The sequence below is a fragment of the Rhipicephalus sanguineus genome, chromosome 8 (genome assembly GCF_013339695.2).
Source record: "Rhipicephalus sanguineus isolate Rsan-2018 chromosome 8, BIME_Rsan_1.4, whole genome shotgun sequence".
NCBI classification, from domain to species: Eukaryota; Metazoa; Arthropoda; class Arachnida; order Ixodida; family Ixodidae; genus Rhipicephalus; species Rhipicephalus sanguineus.
The window spans coordinates 144,958,087-144,972,306 of NC_051183.1; the positions used below are offsets into that span (position 1 = coordinate 144,958,087).

The window sequence follows — 14,220 nt, forward strand, 5'->3', positions numbered from 1 at the left end:
TTCATGTTAGCCTTGCATTCAACGTACGTTTATGCATGCACGCGCGCGCACAAGTACACACATATATAAGGTACGTACATTAATTGCGCGTTACCTTCTTTACAGTTTTATAGATTGACAATTACAAATTAAGGGCAGTTACTGTTTTTGGCAAGAGCATAACAAACACACACACGCAGTGAACCTACCTCGCTGTCAGACAGTCTTGGGAGTGCAAATTTGCCGAGCTTGCGTATCCCTGCTTTCGTTCGCCTGACTTCTTCAGGACTGAAGTGTCGACAGCAGATGACACTCCATTTGGACGGACACCAGCCCTTTTGACGACCTAATGCCTTAATCCAAATTTCTCTCAGGCGAGCACTTTTCGGAAATCTAAAAGTGGAAAGAGAAAACAATACAATGTTTCGGAAACTTGCAGCCCACCGAGTACACTGCAGAAAGCAGAAATAATGCAGTCGAAGCAGAAATAATGCAGTGAGATACGAAGAAGGCATCTTTCAATTTATTTGCTTGCTTTACTTGTGCTGTTTTATTTCACAATACCAAGTATCAACGGGCACTGCCAAAACAAACAAACAAAAAAGTCTGCTTGTCGCCCATACAACACGCGCGTTTAATGAACCGACAAGTTACTTACCGATGAAACGAAACAGATGAAGCAGCCGTGTCGGTACGGTTCCTGCACCCTAATACGCAGCACTTCATGGCATAGACAGAGTAGACGCACTTCTTCACGGCATTGCTTACACCTGTACGTCTCAGCTGTGCCCGTTCGTCTGTCGATTTCGTCTGCTAAATTTCGCGCCTCCGTGCTGGCCACCTAGCGGGCACGCCTCGAACGCGGCGGCGCGCGCAAGTTCTGCCTTGAAGCTAGCATAGTTCGGTACGGTTATCACATTATCGCTATGCCGCCGCGCACAAGCCCGGAAAAAAAAAAGGGGGGGGGGTGACTCCGGCACACGCTTTGCTGTGTACCGTAATGCGCGTCTGCATGGTTTAAAGCATGTTTAAAGGCAGTTCCCGAAAGAAGCAGACGACGCGCAAAGCAGACGACGCGAAATGCGCAAAACTTGCGCATTGGGATAAAATCGACTGAAGCTATGCACGCACATTTTATTCACATGAAAACGCTCTTTCATTTAATAATTGTCGACACGGTTCGAGGTACGCATTGCCACGCAATATCTATTTTGAATTACATATTTAACTGCAGTTGCAATGCAATAAAGATGAATTGCAGTCGCAAGGCGCACGACCCGCACGACTCAAATGAAACAGTTTCACGAAAATCTATCATCACGTGCATTCTGCAATGTCATCAGCGAATTTTGTTCGAGTATTTCAGCGCTCTTAACCGTACTTTTAATAAAAAAAATAGCGTAACTTGCATGGAGGCGCAAGGCTAAATTTCTGCGGAGTTGCATGATGGGCAGCTTCGTACTATATAGTGGTGCCAAGCCTGAAAGAAGTGCGGAACTGGGCAGCCTTCTTTGTTTCTCTTCGGTTTTCTTTTTCTTTCTCCCTCTCTTTCTTTCTCTATCTGTTTTTTCTGTCTTTCTTGTCTCTTTTTATTTATTTCTCTTTTTCTTTCCTTCCTTTGTCACATTCTCTCTATTTCTCGCTTGCTTCCTCTTTCTATCTTTTTTTCCTCACTCTCTATTTCTTTCTTTCTCTTTCTTTGATTTTCCCTCGTTCTCTTTCTCAATTTCTTTCTTTCTATTTCTCTCATTCTCATTCCTCATATGCTATGCTTTACTCTCTCCCCTCCTCCTTTCCCTCCTCCTCACCGCCTCATCTCTCCTCCTCGCCCTAACTTCCCTTTCCTACCCCCTTGCTATGTGATACTATACAATGCCATGCTTTGTTCTGTGGCTGGATAGTCGAGCGGTTTTTAAGACACTTGCTTACGAATCGTGGGTATGTGGGTTCAAATGCCACCACCTTGTCAGGAATTGATTTTCGCCAAGATTTTCTCTTTTTCTTTCTTTCTTTCTTTCTCTCGCCCCAATACGCTGGACAAATCGGCGCACGTGTTCTGGGAGCGAAGCAGAAGAGGACGAAGAGAGCGCGGGCCGGTTTATGACGGTGATAATTTTGGGTCACCACAGACATATTACGCCGACCTAGAACAGCTCACTGTTAATAATACAGTCGACCCTCATTATACCGAAGTAGCATCGGGACTATGCATTCGTTCTTTGTATCCGATATTCGTTGTAACAAAATTGGCTCTAATATACCGGCAGTCTGCCTTGCGCAATAAACCTGCATGCAAAATGCTTTATTCTAGGCTTCAAACCTAGTATAAACAAGGTAATTCTTGGCAGTCTCTAGGAGGCAGTTTGAACTAAATGAACCGGAACATGAGAAGGTGCAGTAATTCTGTTTAACAAAACAAGCCTGAGTTCACATTTACTCAAGAGAGATGTGATCCATCTGGTGACTTTCATCAGCAATTCACAACCAGAATCAGTAAAATAATGTGATTGTGAATTGTCTTGCAATAATCTTTTCTTGCTGGCTTTCGATTTTCAAGCATCGCGCGAAGCACATATATTTCTCCATTATATCCGATACCACGATGGCTCTTGCATTTTTTTTTCGCTGTAAAAGGAATAAATGCCACTGAAATAAAGCATGCCCAACCAATGTTTGTATTTACTTCGCTGTAACCAACAATTCTTTTATATCAGTGTTTGTTATAACAAGGTTCAACTGGTCAGTTTATAGTTTTTAAAGTTTAACTTTAGCAACTTTGGACTATAAGTGGCTGGAGAGTTTATTATTTTTCGTATGAATTTTCACCCAGCCAGACAGATCTCTGTCAAATATGTTTACATTTAAAAGGTTCAACTGGAATGATTTCTGGGGTTTTACATGCCGAATACAGGATACAGTTGTCAGACAAGCCTTAGTGTGGGATTTTGAATTATTCTTGACTACTTGGGTTTATCTAATGTGCATCTAAATCCAAGTATACTAGTGCTATTGCATTCCGCTCCCATCAGAATGAGGCTGCCATAACAGGGAAGTGAAGCTGCGACCTTGATTTCGCCATAATTTCAAGTGAGATATGTTAGGCTACATGTGCTGCTTGCAAAGCAGTGAAACTTAAAGCACCAGCTGATCTCCCTCCGCCAGGGATTCAAGGATGAGCCACCACATTCCCTCATGATGCCAACGTTTATGGTTATTTGTGAAATGGAGTTATGTTATGCAATAGATTATGAATATTTTCAGATTCTGTAGTGTGTGGCAGAACATCCTTAGAGGGCTGCCGTCAGAACTCTGAATCTGTTGCACTCATTCGTATACATGCCAGTGCGAGAGGTACGAAGTGCCCACATTGCATAGCATAACATATGCACAGTGCTTGGCTGCTTGTTCTCATTCTAGTAGGAAGGTTCCTAATCATGTGCTAACTCGAAACTTCGAGTTGTGCCTGGTCCTGTGTCCATCTTTTTGTACATTGAAAACCTTGTGCCATTTTACACTTCCCCAGTGCAGTGCAGAACGCATAAAGAGGAGGATATAATGGCCAGCACAGGTTAATGCGCAGGAGCCGATATACTTTAGCATGAATAATGGACGCAGCAAAGCCTTTACAGTGTTTTGTTTATATAAGGCTGCTAAGCAAGCAAAATGAGGCACTGTGCTAAAAAATTTATTCGCCCATGGCTAGAACACATCCGAGTAGTTCTAGGATATCTATAATGATAAAAAGTCTCGGGGTTCCTTATTCATTTGCCTAAGACAACTCAAAGGCAAAATCCATCTACTTCTAGTTCTTCTCCTTCCATTCTATTGTACCCTCCCCCCCCCTTCTTGAAAGCAGCTGACGTGGTTTAGCACCGAATCCGGGATTGTATCTCCACCTTGCATTGACACGCATTGCCTGTGGGATCAGCACACCTTTGAACAAACAACAATGTTGTGTGATGATGTCATCATATAACATCATAGTGATGGCACAAATTTTGGCAACATGTGCCATTATGACATTATGGGGTCACGTCATCACGAGTATTTATGCATCACTCGTGTTGACGCCGCCGGATGCCGACAGTCACTTTTCGCATTTGATGATGGATCTAAGGCTTTCACCTTATTTCTCAAGATGACGTAGCATACAACAAAACCTAATACAGCCAAACGGGAGCCTTACCTGCACAGGCAAGCAAAAGGTCTCAAGACAACATGCTGTTTCTGGCACCTCGTGTATTCCCTTTCCCTTGTCTGGCATATAATAAATTTCTAAACCTCAAAATCGACCACTGAATCGCATTCCAACACTTCCCTTCCATGTCTTCAGCTAGCCATCTGATGATAAGCAGCAGTACCTGGCCGGGCTTGGCGCACCATGAGTAGCGGACGACCAAGGTGATTAAGCAGAAACGAAACAAAAGGTGGTCACACATGCTTTATTTGACATCTTTTAAAGAAAAAGTGAGAAGAGGATTGTAGATCTCGCAGATGTACACTGCTGTCGCTTAAGATGGCTCAACAGTACAAAAAGAGTTGGCTTCAAACTATTAACAAGAGAAAGGCATCCAGTAATTTCTGATTAGCCGCAGTAGTCACGCGATAGATTTTCTGTCCTCTGCAGAGCCAGCTCACTGTGTGGCAGGGGTAGTGCACAGCATGCCGCCTGGCTGGAGCAGCTGTGCATCTTTTTTTTGTTGCAAAATCCAAGGAATAACAGCCTGTCAACGACCAAAAAACTGGTTCTTCCTTGAACTCTGTGGACCTCTGCATACATAGGGAGACACCGACATCAACTTTAGACTACCACGCTTCGCAACGTTTCATTATACTACGCTTCACAGCATTTCAGACAGTGATGAGTCATAAGCAACTTGAAGTCCTTTCATTTTGTGACACCACATGAGCACAATGGGGCAAAGGTTGGGTAAATCCTTCACGTACAGCTATTGCCTCACTTTGTTATGCTTGCAGAAGGGGTGAATCTTAACAGTATTATCCCGCAATAGCTGAGGCCCAGTGATACAAGAAAAAATTACACCATCTCCCGCTAAAGGGGACCATGAGGCGATGCGAAGCCGGAGCACTTGCACGATCGCGTTCCGTTGGCGTTCGTTGGGCATGCTACCGACCTCGCGTCGTGGAACGCGAAGAGGGACGCTACGCGCGTCGTATCTTCCATCTAGCCTGGCCGTTAATTCTCACAGGGCGAGCGGGGAACGCGGCCTACAGGCGGGCGAGAGGGGGGCAGCGTAGGAGAGGAGAGAGAAGGGGAGGGGACGCGCATGCGCTCGAGCTCATCGCGGCGTTGAGCAGGAGAGAATTTCGGCATGTCTAGCCCGCGTTTCAGAGGAAGAGTGGAAAGGGGGAGGGGAGAAGGGGAAGTGGAGAGGAGAAGGGGAGAGGGAAAGTGGAGAGGGGAGGGGAAGAGGAGGTGTGGAGAGGGGAGGGGAGAGGAGGTGTGTGGAGAGGGTATGCGCATGCGCAGTAAGGGTGGTCAGAACGCACACCACCACCACCACCACCACCACCACCACCACCACCACCACCGGATTGAGCTCCGCCTTAAGATACTTCGCATCTAAAAGTGCATGTGATTATCTACAGGGTCCAAGTCACAGTTATGAAGATGAGGAAATGCGTGCTGTTGCAGAACAAGACATTGCAAGTGTCCATATTGTAATGGCTTTAACTAGCAATGCTTGACCTAAAAATAGCTAGCTCAGAATGCGGCAGGCTCGGCCACCGACCTGACGTGTGCCCAAGACCAGAGATCAAACTATGCCCGATCTGCGGATCAAAGAACCCCAGCAGCGAATACGAGTGTACACCCAAGTGCCAAATCTGTGGTGAAGCCCACCCTACGGCCGACCGAACGTGCAAAGCCAAATACAAGGTGCCGCACATAGTGAAGCAGAGAAGGTGGCGGGCAAGGTGCAGAAGCTTACAAGAGCGTACCCCATCACCATCAGGGTGCAGTGATAGTGCGGCGGAAGGAAAACGCCGAAGTCGCTCGAGATCGAGATCCCACTCCCGACGGGGCATTGGCGGTCCACCCAGGTCCGGATCCCCCACGCCGGTAAGAAGCCAAAAAAGCCAAAGCCGAAGTCGTAGTCGAAGTAAGAGCAGAAGTCGAAGCCGGAGTCGGAGCAGAAGCCACAGCCAGAAACGGAACTACCCCTCACAAGACGGAGTGCGGTCCACACCTGGCGGGAAACAGAGAGGGCCACGTAGGCTCACCTGGTCTGACATAGTCGCGAAAAGAGACGGTGACTCTGTCCAGAGCCCCCCTCTCTCTGGCAGCCCGAGGGCAGCGCCCGACCGCGACCTGGCGGCGAGGATGGAGAACATGGAGAAAGAGAATAAAGAACTTAGAGAAGAGCTGACCAGGGCAAGAAAGCAGAACGAAAAATCACTGAGGAAAATCGAAGAGCTACAACAGACGCTGAACGAACTGCTTAGGTGCATGGGAGAATCCTCCGGAGGAATTCCATCCTCCTGCACTTCCGCTCCCCGCGGGGCTGCCGAGCGAGGCGATGCGACTGCCACAGGAGAAGGAGAGAAGGACATGTGCTGCGGCGGCGAAGATGAAGCACCGGCGGCGGTGGGATCCAAACGCAAGAGCCCGAGCGATGTCCAGCCTTCGAAAGACGCGGATAATCACGCACAAGAGCCTAAGCGACCCAGACCCGGAGGCCGAAAGATAGACGCGATGGAAGAGATGGTGAACAAACTGACGAACAATACGGAGCGAATGTTTGAGACGCTCCTGACGAGGCTGAACGAATCCAACGCGGAACGGAACGCGCAATATGCCGCGGTCAACACCCAACTCGCGGCCGTGAATAAACGAATTGAAGATCTGGAACGCGGGACCGTGCAGCTGCAGCAACAGCAACAAGAACGCCACGAGCCCGCAGGAGCCGGGTTACCGTTATCACAAGTAGTCAACGTTCCGACCATTCTCAACAGAGGTCACAACGCTAACGCCACCCACAATGACAGGAGGGACGCACGGATAGTCGCCTCCCCCCCTAACACCTTTGAATAACCACCATGGCTGCGTCCCGCAAGTCCGACGGCAGACGCATAGTCTGGCAGTGGAACTGTAGGGGCTTCAAAAACAAAAAAGCAACGATGATGCAATACATGAAAGCGCTCTCGAAAAACAAACTTCCCGATGTGATTGCTTTGCAAGAACCTTTCGACCGGGCTCAGCTACCGGGCTATGTCACGTGCGGTCCCCCTTGCGAATGCACGGGGAAGGACATTAGGGTGTGTACCCTGGTTAAGAGAGGGACGGCCTTCATCGAACATGCACTTGATATCAGCGAAGAGTCGGACATAGACCACGTCCTTATCGAAGTCGTGCCCTGCAAAGGGGCAATGAAGACCGGCCTATTCGTGCTTAACGTATACAGCACCCCCTCAAAAAGAGGCCTCAAGCACAACTTCGGCGCCCTCTTTCGCAAAGCGATGGCCAAGGCCGCCTCCAGTCCCCTTCTAATCTGCGGAGACTTCAACGCGCCGCACACGCAATGGGTATATGGAGCCGACTCGCCGAAAGGGAAGAGGCTAGCCGGATTGATGGACGAGCTCGGCCTGATTTTACGCAATGAACCGGCGTCGCACACAAGGATCGGACAGGGCGCGTGCCGCGACACGTCCCCCGACCTCTCCATCTGGTCGGACGCGGGCGCGATCGCCTGGTCGAACTCCTTCGAGGACCTGGGGAGCGACCACAGGGTACTGTGCGTGACTGTGGGAGAGGACGAAAGCGAGGTGGACGTCTGCCGAAAGGCCAGAGTCGTGGACTGGGACAAGTTCCGAGAGACCAGAGAACGAGAGAAGCAGGATGGTCCTATCGAGGATATCGGAGAATGGTGCAGAAGACTACTCGCGGACGTAGAGAGAGCTACAGAAGAAATCGAATTGACAGACTGGCGACAACGACCTTCCAGAGAAGGCGGAGACAGGTCCCGCGGAGGCGTCGACGATGGCGTTCCCGAACCAACCAGAGTGGACAGCCGGCTGGCACATCTCGTAGCGGCCAAGAAATCCATGCAACGGAGATCGAGTAAGCAGAAACTCAACCGAAAGATACGCAAGAAGATCGCCGAGATTAACCGCACTGCGCTCGGCTGTGCGAACAGGAATGGCAGGAGCTGTGCGATACGATGGACGGGAACATGAGCGCAGGACGGACCTGGAAGATCCTCAGGCACCTGCTGGACCCGACGAGCACCAGAACGGCGACCCGTGTGCAGATGGCGAAGCTGCGACACAAGTACAAAGACGACCCAGAGGCCTTCGCGGAGGAGATCGTGCAGACGCACCTCGCTCGCCCGGCAGGCCAGAGTCATTTCGAATACCACGGGGCTTCCAACGAGGAACTAGACGCGGACTTTTCCGTGCAAGAAATCAGAGCGGTCCTCCAGCTACTGAAGACCAAGTCGGCGCCTGGTCCTGACAAGATCACCAACCAAATTCTGAGGAACCTGAACGATGACGCCATCGAGAAGCTATGCCAGTACATCAATGCGTGCTGGAAAGAAGGTCGCATTCCGCACGAATGGAAGACCGCGGACGTGATTCTGATACCCAAGCCAGGTAAATCGCTAGAGGTTCGAAACATGCGGCCAATCTCCCTGACGTCCTGCGTCGGGAAAGTCATGGAGCACGCCTGTCTCAATAGGGTGACGACGGTCCTCGAAAAGCGGGACGCCTTCGGCACCCACATAATCGGTTTCCGGAGGGGGCTTTCCACGCAGGATGCCATGCTGCAGATCAAGGAACAGGTCGTTAACGCACCAAGCACGCATGTGCGCGCCCTGCTCGGATTAGACCTGAAGAGCGCCTTCGACACCGTGAAACACACGGCTATATTGGACAAGATAAGCCGACTTAATCTCGGTGCGAGGTTCCACCGTTACGTCAGCAGCTTCCTGAACGGGCGCAAGGCGACGGTCAAGATCGACGGGGCTCTGCCGCGAACGGTTGGCATGGGGGGTGCGGGTACGCCGCAGGGCTCTGTGCTTTCCCCCATGCTTTTCAACCTCGTCATGATCGGGCTACCGGAGCGTCTTGACGCGATCGAGGGTATCAATCACACGATCTATGCAGACGACGTGACCGTGTGGACGACGGAGAATACGAGCGTCGGCGAAATGCAAGAAAGACTACAGCGGGCTGTCCGGGAGGTGGAGCGGCACCTCGAAGACACGGGGCTCGTCTGCTCTCCAGATCAATCGAAATCCTGCTGCATAGACCGCGCAAGAAAGGACCTCACCCGCAGGCTGTAGTGGACGCCCGTCGTTTGGGAATCCACGTCACGACGAAGGAGGGGACCCGAATACCGATGGTGTCCAAAATACGAGTGCTCGGCCTGTGGCTGGAAGAGAACGGTGCCAACCGCGAGCTGGTTGCGCGACTTCAGAAGAAAGTGGCCGCCGCCACGCACCTTGTGCGACGGGTAGCGAAAAAGAGGAAAGGGCTGAAGGAACACAACGTGACAAAGCTGCTACATGCGTACGCGCTGAGCCACATAGCGTACGTCGCCGCGTACGCCGACTGGAACAGGAGCGAAACCGACAAGCTGAACGTGGCGATTCGCAAGGCCTTCAAGACAGCCCTGGGTGTGCCCCAGTACACGGAAACCCATAGGCTCCTCGAGCTGGGCGTGCACAACATGCTCGACGAGATCGCCGAGGCGCAGAGAATCGCGCAGCTCGAGAGGCTGTCGGGCACCAGAACGGGAAGACGCATTCTGGACCAGCTCGGGATTCGTTATCACGAGGCGCGGGGACTAAAGGAAGCATTGCTACCAGAAGTCAGGGATGCTATACTGACAGAAAACATCCCCAGGAACATGCACCCCGTGCACGACTTGCAACGCCGAAAACGCAGAGCGATAGCGATCCTGAAGCAGCACGGAAGACGAGAGGGCGTTCTCTTCGTCGATGCGGCCAGGTATCCACGGCACTCCGGTGACGGCAACGGGGAACAACCACAACCACCGCCGCTCCAACAGAACGTGCGAGACGAACTGGGGCGCCACCACCATCACCGTTACTACTGCTACGACAACAACGGCAACAGCGCCAGCGGCAACATCAAAGACAAGGCCAGCCAACAGCGGCGGTACCTGCTTTCTCCATGGCGGTCGTGGATACGAAGGAAAAGGTCCGGGTCACGGCATCTGCGAGGCTGCGGTCGGCCGAAGCTGCGGAAGAGATGGCCATAGCCCTCGCGGTACTCCATGGAGGTGCGGAAGACACGTTGATTATCAGCGATTCAAAATCAGCGATTCGCAACTACACCAAAGGCTGGTTGTCCGAGGAGGTGGCTCGCATGCTAAACGCCAGGGCTGGGGACTTCAGGTCAGGCACGATTACGGACAAAGCCCTCAAGTGGTTCCCCGCGCACATGGGGGACATTGCAGCTATCTACACCAGCAGCCGTAAAAGCAACCGCAGCAATGCCAACGGCCAAAGACCCACCGGCACCCTGCCCAACCACAATGAGCGCGCCCACCTCGTCGCGAGGCAACTTACCCGCCGCGACGCGGTCACCCAGGGAGCAGGCGCCGCCATTGTGTTGAGGGACTCCGGTGGAGGAACGGCGGTGGAGGCCACCGGCTCCGGCGCCACCGCTATTGACACCACCACCACCTCCGTTGTTGCGGCAACCGAAGTCGTGGCGCAAGGAGCAAGGGACCAGATATACTCTGACTGCTATGCCGAAGAGTTCCCGGCCACGTACCACGAGGTGCTTGGGCACTATAGGAAAGACCGCAAGATATATCCGGAACCCCACGTGCGTCTGGACAGGTCGCAGGCGGTTGACCTGAGGCGGCTGCAGACGGGTACTTTCACCAACCCCTACTACCCGCACCTCCTGTGGCCCGCGCTGCACCCATCGCCTGGCTGCCCGTGGTGCGAGCACGGACGGGCCGATATGGCCCATGTACTTTGGGAATGCGACAGAAATGACGATACACTACGAGGAAAGATGAGGACACCTGAAAAACCCTCTGAAGCGAGGCGCCTTGCTGAGCGATGGCGAACCGCCCTTCTCAGCGAGGCCCCCGAAGACCAGGAGTGGGCCGTCCAGCGGGCCAGGGCCGTCGCCGAGGACCTCGAAAGATGTTCCTCGAATGGTGGATCCCTGGCAGCCTAGCCCCGGGCACAATATCAACCGTTGGGCAAATAAAGTTTATTCAACAATTCAAACACATAGTGGGGAACTGGCACATAAATTTGTGGACACAATTGACAACAGCAACATAAACTCAAACATGAGACTATTATCCATGAAACCATTTAAAAGCCTATCGCATGCCACTCGTGCAACAATTACCCGATAGGAGCTGCTTGAAACCTGACCAAACAATCGCGCCGAGTTTAAGTTGAATCACATCTCGCATTCAAGACGCTTTTGCATGTTCTCTCTCAATCAGCACCTTAGCCATGACACAAACAATTCAAATTGTTCCTAAAACACTAGCATCTGCTGAAACAATGCATTCAAAAGAATGCGTCATGCAAAACGCGTCAACACTTGTGTCCGCATGGCACATGATGGCTATGAAGATCGAAGTTGGCAGAGATATCGCTCGGCTATTTAGTGGTAAATATTTGATAAGGGTCAGCCCCCAAAGCAATGACATTGTACACACTTTGGGCTGAATGAGTCTATTCTTGGTGCCGAGGACTTCATTTACAATTGGCAGTAAAAAAATTGACACAGCTGTAGAAAAATATGGTTCCTTAAACAATCGAGTAAACTTCACAAAGCGATCTGCATTATTTATCAACAATGTCTCAGTATTACCAAAGAAAAGAACACTCATGTCCTTTTTCTATTTCTGTAGGATGAGCACAGATCCAATGTCACTGTCATTTATTTGAATGATGTAACTCATGGCTGTCAGACAAGAGATCTCTCTAGAGAAAACCTTTTTCACAGCCTGGCTGGTTAATTTTAATGATTGTCAACTAAATGTGGAACCAGGGCAAACTAAATTGCAGGGTAATAACACAACGTTCAGCACATGAATAGTCGTCATATTGCTTGGTGTGCTGCTCTTTATTTGGCTTATGCGATCAGCTCACAACCACTAGGATACCCTAGGAACTAACGTGTGGACAGGCAGATGAAGACGATCTACCATGCGGAAACAGCCCCTCTACCAATCCCAAGACCACCCCTTTGATCACTTCACCTTCGTCTTCCTGTCAGCCTCTGTGTTGCCTGAATAAAGCGAGCAGCTTAAGCAAGCGTTCTCGATTCCCACAACGTGTGGGTCCAAATTGCAGACCCTGCATGGAGCAGCCTCGCAGACCTGCTCCTTCATTTGCTGAAACTGATATGCAAAAAAACATAAGAGTTGGCTAGTCTTCTTTCACATGACACAACGATTGCAGTGGCACATGAGTGCTGCACAACTTTCTTGTTGCCCATGAACATTCCAAATCAGTGAAGCTGAAACGCTGAAGACACTGCAGGCCCGCGCTAAAAACAGTGATTTTACGTTACAAAGCATTGCAAATCAGGTTTATTCAGCAAGCAGTCATTAGTTATAGAGGTTATCAATGCTTTCAAATTTAGTTTTTAACACAGTAACTCGGCTGGCAATCGAAAAGTCGAAAAATGTATTGTAGGCACCTTCATAATTTGTTGCTCAAGCTGTCTAAGAAATATTTAATAACATGTCAAAACATGCATAAATAATATGATTATTTCTTATCACTCAGAAAAACTGGGACTACCTACAACATATCAACAACAAAGATCAAATCTCCTCAATTCTTTCTTTTTTTGACAACTCCATCAGTTACCACGCCCATTCTTCACCCCAGTTCCCCCATCTGGTAAATGCTCGTAAAAACACGCATTTAAAAGCGGCCTAGCGTTTAGCAACGAACTGCCTTTCAGCGGGAACCACATGTTTCGCACGGTAGCTTCAGATCTCATGCGAATACTGGCCTCCGCTCTTATCCCAAGCCCTGGCGTTGCTGCCAACATGAACGAGTGGTAGGTCATCGGAAGCATACGATCCTCATTAAAAAGCTTACAACATGCATCGGCGAACGAGAGAAATGTGCACTCCTATTACACTAAACAACGATTTTGCTCATCACATGTAAAGGCAGGCTAAAGACTGTGATGTTTAGCCTCGTTTTACAAGTGAGGAGCTCAGCCTCTGAAATGACAACATACACCACGTACTGAAACACGAGCCGTAGCGCAATGTTACCGCAAAAATTATCCTACCTGCAGCAGTGCAGCCTGCCACTCACTACTAACACTTGCCCTCTTCAACTTTCGGCTGTATTCTCACGTTGCATTCCTTCAGACCAGTCCGGTCCATTTGAGGTTATTAACAGCAAAAACTATTTTGCCTTCGAAGAAACACTGAAATTCGACGCCACAGTCCAGAAACGTGAGCAGAGCGTTGACGGAAGTATTATATGTTATATCGGTACTTCGAAGACGTTTTAAAACAGAACGCCACCGGTAGTACTAAAACCTACCGCGCGCTCTGACGTTTTGATCACGTCTTGGGCCGACACACTGGGCTTCAATCGCGTGACGTCATGCTCCCTCCTTTTTATTTCCTTCCTCCATGTGTTCAGCCATCGTGTGTGCAGAGGAAATAAGAGTGTACTATAATATAGTGCACTCTAATTCTTTTATAGATAGGGGTACATATCTAGTACACTCTAGCGGAAATCGAAAAGCTAAAGCGCCGGCTCCCGCGCGCATAGGTTCGGTGAACTGTCGCGCCGCTGCTACCGCTGCTGCGCCGGACCCGTGGGCTTTCCGCGCTCGGGAAGCGCGCGGAGAGCGAGGGGCGTCTGCTACGCGCTGTAGCTTTTTGCGCTGAGTTTCGACACAGGGCACTTGAAGTCTACTTAACTTTCATAATGCGGTGCGGAATGGAGCTTATCCGTCTTTAAGCGTCGTGTTAGTGCTGGGGCAACAACAGAATGCTAAAAAAATCGGCAGATCCCACGCAGTGTGGGAATCGATGTAATGCGAAGCAGCCAGCATAGAGCTGCATACATCGTCGTTTGTCATTGAGGCTAGTGAAGTCATCCATGTCGTGACATCTAGTTCGCCATATATCGCGAGTTTGTCATACATGCATGCGTGTAAAATCTGGTATATGCCACGCTAATCAAACATATATTCTGCTACATTTATACGATGCGTCTATTTATGTTCGTCCCGTAC

The 14,220-nt window shown here is 50.1% G+C and overlaps 1 long non-coding RNA gene across 1 annotated transcript; it reads right to left on the reverse strand.

Moving 5' to 3' along the window:
* Positions 1-4,406: 4,406 nt before the first annotated feature.
* Positions 4,407-13,450, reverse strand: LOC125759409 (uncharacterized). Its single transcript, XR_007417075.1, has 2 exons — positions 13,258-13,450; positions 4,407-4,749 (listed from the first exon to the last, which is right to left on the reverse strand). It is a non-coding gene; the product is annotated as an uncharacterized LOC125759409 (long non-coding RNA).
* Positions 13,451-14,220: the final 770 nt, after the last annotated feature.